Here is an 8,421-nt window from a genome sequence, read left to right as displayed (position 1 = left end):
AGGAATTAGATCTGTCGGTCTTCTTCCTCAGACCAAACCTAATTACCCCCCAATCTCCCCTCCCCTATCCCATCCTCCCCTTTTTCCTTTCCTCCTCCTCCTCTCCACCCCTCCCTTTTGCCCTTCCTCTTTTTGGCCTTTGGGATTTCTCCCACAGGCGCGCTGGTTCCTAGGTAGGGGAAAGGATACCGGGGTCCATCCCATTCTGTTGAGGTTCTTGGTGGTGGCGCAGTTTGCCATGGAATCTGGATCACCTGGGGATGTCCAGATCCCTCTCCGGTATCCCAGAGTAGCTTTGGGTGTCTTTCGGGCGACGGGTGTATCTCTGGAAGCCACCTTTCGGATTCCGGGGGTGGTGGCCGAAGGAGGTATGCTTTGTGGTGGATATCCGGCCGCCCTCTCTTTTGTCCACCGAGGTAGCTCGGCAGATGTGAGGTTGCTATCCCGGATTGCTGGTTTACTGGCATGAAGGGTAGGGTATGGCACGGGTTCCATGCTGCATCTGCACTACTAGCGGTGCTGAGGTCCTCTTGGGCACGGAGGAAGATTTCCGGCCCTTTCATTCCTCCTGGGAACTATTTCTCCCCACTCCCCCCTTTTTTTTCTTTTTTTCTTTTTTTCTTTTTTTTTTCTTATAAAAAGCAAAGGAGAAACCTAACCATGGAGAACCCAATCCATGAACCCACTACCCCCGGGCCCCTTCTTGATACCGCATCCCATTCTGACCCTGCCTTGTTTTTAGACCACTCTTCGGACACTCCTGATGCCCCTGTACCTCTTGCTGGTGCTGTTTCCTCACCCGCTTCAGGTACCAGGGCTTCGACTGACTCCTTCGATTTGTCTGAACTCCGCTCTCCTTTGACTATGCTTCCGGCTTCTCCCTCTACGGTACGGCAATTTTCAAATCGCCCGCCCATTTCACGCCGGACCAACTCCGGTCCTACTCCTAAACGCCAACGTCAATCTCCTGATGATGCTCCTTCGTTATCTTCCCATTCTACTCGGAAAAGACCGACACGTCATGCACTCCCTCTCCACGCTCGGTTTCCAACCACACAATGGACTAAATTCTTTACTTTAAGACCGACTTCTTCTTCTGCCTACCTTTCTGACCATGGTATTGGCAAAGTGCTCCTGCGTCATGTTGGTAGAGATATTTCATTTCATGCTCTCAAGAGCGGTACGTGCATCGTCACTGTCCAGAATGCTACCCAAGCTCGTGATCTTTCTCTCCTTTCGCATATAGATACTACTCCTATCACTATTGAAAAACATCTTTCTCTCAATTCTTGTAGTGGTACTGTCATTCTACCCAGTACTATAGTCCAACAGAATTTCCAGTCATATGGCAATGACATTCTTGAACAGCTGGAACTCCAGGATCTCCCAATCCTCACAGTAGACACTTATGTCCTTCCTGCCCGTGGGCGGAGACGTTACCCTTGCAATGTAGCTCGTTTAACTTTTGACAGCTGAGAACTCCCGTCCTCTGTATATGTAGCGGGACATCGGTTACAAGTTCGAAAGGTGATACCAACACCGCAACAGTGTAGAAATTGCTGGCGTTTTGGTCACCCAGCGAAATATTGCAGATCTATGGCCGAATGCCCAGTCTGTGGTCCTGACGACCATTCTAATACATCTTGCAGTCAACCTCCATCTTGCCTTAATTGTAATGAAGCTCACCCTTCGTACTCCCGCCGTTGCCAGGTCTACTTAAATGAACGTGAAATCCGTTGCCTCAAAGAGGCAGAAGGTCTCCCTTATGCTATGGCAGTTACTCATCTCCGCCTCCAAGGGAGACTACCCCGTGTTTCTTATTCTCGTGTTTCAAAACATCCCCCCACTTCTGGAGTCCCATCTTCTGCAGCCTCCTCTGTTGTTACCCCTCCCATAGCCACTCCGGAATCTAATCCTTTTGCTGTCCTTGGCTCTGACGTCCCGACTACAACTCGGTCTGTTCTCACATCTTCGCATCCTTCCTCACAAGCCCCAGTATCGACAAGACCTCGTACGACACCTAATACCAATCACCCCTCTACTTCTCAGAAGTCCAAAAAATCCACATTGCTCAAATCTTCTTTGCCCCTTCCTTCCCTTCTTCCACCTCCACACTTTACCATTCCAGTCTCTGGGCCTAGTTCTTCCCCTCTCTGGCTCTATTACAAGTGTGGAGATTCACCCTCCTCCTCGTACTATGCCTTCCACCCCGTCCCATCCCAAGTTTCTCCCTCTTCTGCCACCTCCCAGGTTTCTGCCTCTTCTGTCCCCCCCCCCCCCACACACACTTCATCTCCAGTCCCTTACACTCTTTCCTCCCCCTCTACTTTGGTACAGTCCATTACTGTCCCAATCTTTACTTACCCTCCCCCTTCTATCTCCAATATGGTCTCCCATACATCTTTGAATTCAGAAACACTTGAAGCCATTTCAGAATATATTGCAGAGACTAAACCTTCAATGGACACTGATTCCCTTCCTGTTCCTTCTCTTCCCTCTCCTTCATCTTCACAACCCCATTCTTCGCAACGCTCGGTTCCTTCGCTGCTTGAACATCTTCCAATGCCACCACACGTTGACTTTTCTAACCCCTCTAGTCCGTAGGTGCTTTTCCCTACGGATTCCTGGTATTTTCTTCATCGCCAATCATGGCCTATTTACAGTGGAATATCCGCGGCCTCGGGTAATCGGGGTGAGCTTCAGATGTTGCTTTCCAGGTTTTCCCCTGTTGGTGCTTGCTTACAAGAACCAAAATTACACTCGGCTGTTTTCCAACCTATCTCGGGCTATAATTTATTGTTTTCTTCGGATCCTTTCTCAGATGGGACCTTTAATGAAAGTGCCCTTCTACGCAATGATATTCCGTACTGTCAACTATTTGTCCATACCTCGCTGCATTACACTGCAGCCCGTATCCACTTGAATAAGTGGTTTACAATATGTTCTTTATATCTTTCTCCTTCTCGAGCATTTTCTATCCCAGACCTTACCTTTCTTGTTTCATCCTTACCACCACCACTTCTGTTACTTGGTGATTTTAATGCCCACCATTTCCTCTGGGGGGGTCTCATTGTGACTCACGTGGCATCCAGTTGGAGGCTTTTCTCGCCTCTCACCCCCCTCCATGTTTTAAATATGGGTACTCCCACCCATTTTGATCCTCGTACTCATACTCTCTCTTGCATCGATCTATCAGTCTGCTCTTCCTCCACTGCACTAGACTTCACCTGGTCTGTTCTACCGGACTTACATGACAGCGATAATTTTCCAATCATTCTTGCTTCTCCTTCCTATTCACCACCTTTCCGTAGCCCTCGCTGGCAATTTGATTGGGCAAATTGGGATCTTTACTCGCAACTCACTGCTTTTAGTGAGGTTCCTTCTTCATCCTCCATTGATGAGCTCCTACACCTCTTCTCGACGTCAGTTTATACCGCAGCTTCTCATTCTATACCCCAAACCTCAGGCAGGCATTCTCAGAAGTGCGTGCCTTGGTGGTCTAATGCTTGTGCTCGTGCAGTACATTTGAAACGTGCTGCATGGGGCACTTACTGGTACAATAGAACCGCTGAGAGACTTGTTGATTTTAAGCAGAAGCGTGCGCTCGCTCGCCGTGTCATCCGCGAAGCTAAACACACTTCCTGGCGAGACTGTTTCCACCATCACCTCTGCTGCTTCTAGGAGTGCAGTCTGGAAAAAAGTGAGGAAATTGAGTGGTAAATACTCTACTGACCCGGCTCCTGTTCTACGTGTCGCTGGTGTTGATGTAGCAAACCCTCTAGACGTTGCCATTGAACTTGGCACACATCTGGTCCGTATTTCCCGGGGGCTCCATCTATGCCCCTCGTTTCTTTCTTCAAAGTCTGCCAGAGAGTTAGTACCCTTGGACTTTTCTTCTCTCAGAGAAGAACAGTATAATGTGCCTTTTACACTTCAAGAACTGGAGGCAACGCTCTCAGCTTGCTGATCATCGGCAGCTGGGCCTCACGACATTCATATTCGTATGTTACAACATTTACATCGGTCAGCCCTTGTAGTCCTCTTACACCTCTTCAATCTTATTTGGGCACAAGGAGTTCTTCCCCAGCTGTGGAAATCTGCCATTGTTCTCCCTTTCCGCAAACCGGGTACTGCAGGACGTGATGCCTCCCACTATCGTCCCATCGCTCTTACTAGTGCAGTTGGCAAAGTGATGGAACGTCTCGTAAATCGACGTTTAATGTGGTATTTAGACACACAACAGTCTCTCCACTAGTCAGTATGGCTTTCGTAAGGGCCGTTCTACCATAGACCCCTTACTACGCTTGGATACATATGTTCGTAATGCCTTTGCGAATAATCACTGAGTTATTGCCATATTTTTTGACCTTGAGAAGGCATATGACACAACTTGGAGGTATAATATTTTGGCCCAGGCCCACTCCTTAGGCCTCCAAGGCAATCTACCATCCTTCCTTAAGAACTTTTTAACTGACAGACATTTCCGTGTTCGAGTCAATAATGTTCTTTCCCCGGACTTCGTCCAAGCTGAAGGTGTCCCGCAGGGATGTGTTCTAAGCACAACACTTTTTCTCCTTGCTATAAATGATTTGACCTCTGTTCTTCCACCCAATATTTGGTCATCACTCTTTGTTTATGACTTCGCTATTGCTTGTGCAGGCGCTGACTGTCATCTCATTGCAGTTTCTCTCCAGCATGCGGTCGACCGTGTTTCCACTTGGGCCACCACGCATGGGTTTAAATTTTCAAGTACCAAAACTCGCCAAATTACTTTCACTAGACGCTCTGTCATCTCCGATCATCCTTTGTATCTCTATGGCTCCCGTATCCCCGAACGTGATAGTCAGGTTTCCAAGCCTTCTCTTTGACCGTAGGTTATCCTGGAAACCTCACATTACCTCTCTGAAGGCAACTTGTCACAGCTGGCTAAACCTTCTTAAAACCCTTGCTCATCTTTCCTGGGGAGCTGATCGTCGAACTCTGCTTCGCCTACATTCAGCCCTCGTTTTATTGAAACTCGATTATGGTGACCAGATTTATTCCGCGGCCTCTCCTGCTACTCCCTCTAGCCTTAACTCTATCCATCACCAAGGATTACGTTTGTGCCTTGGTGCTTTTCACTCTTCCCCTGTTGAGAGCCTCTATACAGAAGCGAATGTTCCATCCTTGTCTGATCGCCGTGATGCCCATTGCCTTCGCTACTATGTACGCTCTCACGATCTACACAATCCTTCCATTTATAGAATGGTCACCGATGTTAGTAGACATTCTTTATTCGTTCGCCGCCCCTGTTTGCTCCGTCCCTTTTCTCTTCGCCTACATTCACTCGTCTTCCCTTCAGTTACCACCTTTATATGTTCATGTAGCATCTCACTTTTCCCTACCTCCCTGGGAAGTTCCGGCTGTTCGGGTCTGTTCTTTCTCACTCCCTTGCTCGAAAGCTCAACTGCCTACGGTGGCTTCCCGCTCTTTTTCTTGATCACTTCCACTCCCATTCTCATGCCACCGCTGTGTACACAGATGGCTCTAAGTCTTCAGACGGCGTCAGATTCGCAGCAGTGTTTCCGGACAGCGTCGTGCGGGGACATTTACTATCTTCAGCTAGCATTTTTACTGCTGAACTGTATGCCATTCTTGCAGCACTTACTCGTATCGCATCTATGCCTGTGTCATTTGTAGTAGTCTCGGACTCCCTTAGTGCTCTACAGGCTATACGAAAATTTGATACAACTCGTCCCCTAGTTCTCCGTATCCAACTTTGGCTACGCCGTATCTCTACCAAACATAAAGATATTGTTTTTTGTTGGGTCCCTGGTCATGTCGACGTACAGGGCAATGAACAAGCAGACACTGCTGCGCAGTCAGCAGTACATGACCTACCAATTTCCTATCGAGGTGTTCCATTTCTGGACTATTTTGCTGCAATAGCTACCCACCTTCGCACCCGTTGGCAACAACATTGGTCAACTCTGCTCGGTAACAAACTTCATTCTATTATACCTAGCATAGGTTACTGGCCATCTTCTTGTCATCAGTGCCGAGGTTGGGAGACCACTCTCTCCTGCCTTCGCATTGGTCACACTCGTCTTACTCATGGGTATCTCATGGAGAGGCACCCTGTTCCTCTCTGTGAGCAGTGTCAAGTTCCAGTATCGATTAGCCACATTGTTAGACTGCCCTCTCTATCAACGAGCACGCAGAATTTACCTCCAACGTCGTCTTCGTTCTACTACTCTCTCTTTACCTTCCCTTCTTGCTGATGGACCCTCCTTTAATCCTGACTCTCTCATTGACTTCTTGACAACGACTGATTTACTCCTCAAACTCTGATGATACTTTTCACACTCCCCTCAGCCCTTTCTAGTTCAGTCTCTTGCTGCCCTTTACCCTTTCACCATCCACTGCCCCGCTGTTATCCGTAACTTATTACCCGTTCATCTCCCTTTTGCCACCTGATGCCCTCGCTTCCTTCCTGCCCTGCAGCGCTGTATAGTCCTTGTGGCTTAGCGCTTCTTTTTGATTATAATAAATTCCGGACAGCGTCGTGCGGGGGCATTTACTATCTTCGGCTAGCATTTTTACTGATGAATTGTATGCCATTCTTGCAGCACTTATTCGTATCGCATCTATGCCTGTGTCATCATTTGTGGTAGACTCCCTTAGTGCTCTACAGGCTATACGAAAATTTGATACATCTCGCCCCTTAGTTCTGCGTATCCAACTTTGGCTACGCTGTATCTCTACGAAGCATAAAGATATTATTTTTTGTTGGGTCCCTGGTCATGTTGACGTATAGGGCAATGAACAGGCAGACACTGCTGCGCGGTCAGCAGTACATGACCTACCAATTTCCTATAGAGGTGTTCCATTTCTGGACTATTTTGCTGCAATAGCTACCCACCTTCACGCCCGTTGGCAACAACGTTGGTCAACTCTGCTTAGTAACAAACTTCATTCTATTAAACCGAGCATAGGTTACTGGCCGTCTTCTTGTCATCAGTGCCGTGGTTGGGAGACCACTCTCTCCCGTCTTCGCATTGGTCACACTCGTCTTACTCACGGGCATCTCATGGAGAGGCACCCTGTACCTCTCTGTGAGCAGTGTCAAGTTCCTGTATCGATTATCCACATTCTGTTAGACTGCCCTCTCTATCAACGAGCACGCAGAATTTACCTCCAACACCGTCTTCGTTCTACTACTCTCTCTTTACCTTCCCTTCTTGCTGATGGACCCTCCTTTAATCCTGACTCTCTCATTGCCTTCTTGACAACGACTGATTTACTCCACAAACTCTGATACCTTACGCACTCCCCTCAGCCCTTTCTAGCTCAGTCTCTTGCTGCCCTTTACCCTTTCACCATCCACTTCTCCGCTATTATCCGTAACCTATTACTCGTCCACCTCCTTTTTGCCACCTGATGCCCTCGCTTCCTTGCTGCCCTCAGCGCTGTATAGCCCTTGTGGCTTAGCGCTTCTTTCTGATTATAATAATAATTGTCTATTGTTAAGTTTCAGTATCACTTGTTTTGAGGTTTATGGTTAATAAAGAATGACATGAAGAAAAAGTAAGAGCAAATGTGAATACATGATGAGCAAAAGATGTTCATCAGCTGGCTGAACATAGTGTGATGTGCTAAGTTCATCATTTTGCACATCATACCTAGGTCATACCTAGGTGTTCCACACATTTATGAATGCCAAAATCTACAACATTTTATATTGTTAGAAGTAGGGAAGGGATGATACCCAATTATTTGCTGATAATGATAATTTTAGGCAGGTACCAATGCCCTCAGAATTAAGAGTTACACTCTGATTCTGGCACAGATACCAAAATTGGCAATGTTTGCTGATATTTTGGCACACTCCTAGTTGGAAGTAATTGGAGATGGTGGCTACATAAATCAGTGTCCAATATGGCTGAAACAACAACAACAATTTGAGGTAAATATAGGAGGAAAGGTGGCTTAGTGTGCTTCACTTTGCTCAAGAGTGGCTAGTGATACTGTACTGTATTTTATTAAGAGTTATTGGTATCAGTTAACATGACTCGTGCCTTCAACCTGCTAACCTTCCTACAATAAGATTCATCCTAGTTGGATGAATCTTATTGTAGCTAGCTGGCCCAGTGGCTAACGCGTCGGTCTGGAGTTTTGCGACTCTGATCGCGGGTTCTAACCCTGCCTGTTGTATGGTTTGTTTGCAATTGTATCATTGTGATTTCGTGAGTCATGTTGACGGCTTTGAGGGGACTTGAGCTAGAGTTTGTCAGTCACGCTAGCAGGAGATTTGTCTAAAAACTTGCATTTGTGGTCACAGTGGTGTCTATGCTAACCTTCCTATGCTGTAGAAATACACCTAGTTGGACGAATCTTATTGTAGCTAGCTGGCCCAGTGGCTAACGCTTCGGTCTGGAGTTT

The 8,421-nt window shown here is 47.2% G+C and overlaps 1 protein-coding gene across 4 annotated transcripts in view; it reads left to right on the top strand.

The window, feature by feature from the left end:
• The window catches only part of kra (basic leucine zipper and W2 domain-containing protein kra), a 106,659-nt gene that overhangs the window by 96,580 nt on the left and 1,658 nt on the right, over positions 1-8,421 (top strand). The window lies entirely within an intron of this gene.

This window comes from Cherax quadricarinatus, chromosome 58, assembly GCF_038502225.1.
Source record: "Cherax quadricarinatus isolate ZL_2023a chromosome 58, ASM3850222v1, whole genome shotgun sequence".
Classification (NCBI taxonomy): Eukaryota; Metazoa; Arthropoda; class Malacostraca; order Decapoda; family Parastacidae; genus Cherax; species Cherax quadricarinatus.
Note: the sequence above shows the minus strand (reverse complement) of the source record. Positions and strands in the feature narration are given on the sequence as shown.